Source organism: Chionomys nivalis, chromosome 5 (assembly GCF_950005125.1).
Source record: "Chionomys nivalis chromosome 5, mChiNiv1.1, whole genome shotgun sequence".
Classification (NCBI taxonomy): domain Eukaryota; kingdom Metazoa; phylum Chordata; class Mammalia; order Rodentia; family Cricetidae; genus Chionomys; species Chionomys nivalis.
Window position 1 is genome coordinate 84,919,751 of NC_080090.1, and position 2,920 is coordinate 84,922,670.

Genomic DNA, 2,920 nt, shown 5'->3' on the forward strand with positions numbered 1-2,920 from the left:
GTGTCTCGTAGGATAGCTTGACGGCTGTGAGTTCACGGCTGAGTGCTGACGCAGGCTGAGTTCTGTTCAGGGTGCTTGCAGACATTAATTCCTGGTCCACAGTCTTCTCCCTGTGCCACGCTGATGTAGCTTATGAGCGGCCAGAGCTTCCATCAGCTCTTGGAGAAATCTCTCGCCTCACTACCTCCCCAAACACGTGACTTCTCTGGGCTCCTGCCTGACCCCTCTTGTGCAACCAAGAGGGGAGATGAGCACACAGTTCTAAACCTAGCATGCCTGGTATCTTCAGAAGAAGAGCAAGCAGGTGGGATGGAAAGGGACCTGGGAGTCTGAGTTGTTGAGATGCCTGGGAGATCTGAGATCTTTTTTGTTTGACGTGGGAGCCCCCTTCTGACTCTCTTCAGTTCCACACCCACCGGCACATGCAAGCACAAATGTCCTCGCTGAGATACAGGGTGGGTCCACAGGGCTGAACTTGGCTTCCCGTAGCCCTGGGCTCAGAGTCTGTGAGAGAAAGAGAGCTATAGAAACTGCAATACACACTAGAAAGTGTGCAGATGCTGCCAGAGCAGATACAGGAGCAAGGGATTTTGGGAGACACAGCTGGTCCTATGGCCTGGAAGGGGTCAGCTAGTGGGTGAGAAGGCAAAAATCTTCTTGGAAGAAGGAATGGTGGGGCTTTCAGGGAATTGCAGGGGGCTGATCTTGGAAGTTAGTTCTCCTGGCCCAGCAAGAGCTCTTGGGGTGTGTGTGTCCATCAGTGATTTTGTGTGCATATGTGCTGGAATGGAGGAATATAACAGAAATAGAGTGTTGGTGTGTCTGTTTGTGTATATATGTGCATGCATGTGTGCATGTATGCATGTGTATGTGCACATGTGTGTGTAGTGGCTGGGATGGGGGAGTATAGCAGAAACAGGGATGCAAGTACTGGCCCAAAAAACAGGTGTCACTTACCCCACTGGACCATCAATAGAGGCATCACACCTGATAAGCCAAGAAAAGAAGCCGAGGTCAGGATACCATTCTCATGTCCACAGGCCCAGGCCTCATGTGCAGATGGCCTGTAAAATCAAAGTCATACAAACCAAGCTTCCTCTTCTAGAGGAGACTCACATACAAGTAAACTGTTCACCCCTTCACCTAGACTTGACAGCCCAGGACCTGCTTCAGTCCAGGCCTGATCCCAGAAGCTGATGGAAGTTTTCACAGCTATGAGGATGCTCTAGAGTCTCAACAGAGAATGGGGTAGACTTGGGAAGATTCTGGGAAAACAGCGAGCAAGTGAGGAAAAGCTCCTCTGTGGAATGGGAGGAGACCCCATCTTCTGATGGGCTTGACATCTGGTCCCTCTGGACCCAATGACTTATGAACCTGCCACTTGCCACAAGAGGCTAAGAATGTTCCCAGCAGCTTTAGAGACCTAGGGCTGGCAGAATCCTTCAAAGAGTTTGTTTCCACCTTTCTGGTGACCTTGTATTTTCTTTTTAATCAAAAAGAAAAATCTGCATGAAGTTTGCAGGAAAAGGCTGGGAGACTGTGGTGATTAAGAGTGCTTGCTGCTCTTGCAGAGGCCCTGGGTTCAACTCCCAGCGCTCACATTGGGGACCTCACAACAGCTTGTGATTCCATTCAAGGGATCTGGTGTCCTCTTCTGGCGACTGTGGGCACCTGGATGCATGTGGTGCACATAAACTCACACAGGCTTGTATACATATACAATAAAATAAAATATAAATACACATGATATAAATATATAAAATAATATTTTATTTTATAAGAACACCCACGTTCTTGGCCCTCAGGATGTATTGGATGTAGAGGACAACCAATACAAGGTTAGGGAAGGTGACCCTTGGGTGCTACTTCTTGAACCCGAATACTCAGGAGGGATAAGACATCCAACGCAGGGGCTCACCAAGGGCATTTCCAGGAAAGGGCCTGTGGAAGAACACTCCCCTTTCAACACAAACACTCTTGGGCTGAAAAGGGTAGTCAGGCTAGGAGGCATGGACAAGTGCAATGAACCCAAGATCTCCTGCGCCCTTTTGCTTCCATGCACAGTAAGTATGAGGGAGCCACAGGCCATGCACACCCTCACACACCATGGCTCTTGTCCACTCTCCCTGTCCAAGACTACGCACCTGCCCAGGCCATGACTGCACCATGATGCTGGCTCTGGCAGATGCCAGTCCTGTGCACACCATCTCCACAGATCTTGCTGTGCTCTTAGCTGACTGGGCTGCTGCCGCACAGCCCACCTGAGGGAGGAGGGGTAAGGACTGTGGGTAGCAAATGGAGAACTGGGATGTCCAGTGGCCTGGCTTGAAAGAACACGACACATTGATCTTTCAAAATTCTTGCTTTTCTGGAACGATCAAAAGATGAAAAGTGGACGTTTGCCATGGTCAAATCAGGAGGCAGAGGGAAGAAGTGGGAAGGGAGCGCAGCCTTCCTGTTGGCCAAGTGTGACTCTGCTCTTTGTGTGGGCTGGTGGACACCGTGTACAGCCCTAAGCCTCCTGCCACCCGGGAGAAGACAAGGGACTCACCGGCCAGGGCTGCTGTGGTCTAGAACAGGTCTCCCAGTCTTCCACAGCCTTCCCTTGAACTTCAGTTCCTCCAGCTGTGAGTTAACTGGCTTACAAAGAAGCTATTTTTACAGTGTTATTTTTACTCTCTCCATGATGCTAACTTGTTTCACCCATGACTGAGAAAATATCCACAGTGATAAACATTGATTAAGAAACCAGCAGCAGTCAAGACCTGTGCAGTGCCAACTCCCTACAGCTTCTGTAACACACTGGGACCCTTAAACCCGCAGGAACTTCGTCTGCCCTGGCTCTGGAGGAAGCAGTCTGAAATGAGCGTGTGGTGGGGCTGTGACTGCTCTGGAGGCTCTAGAGGACTTTTCTTTCATC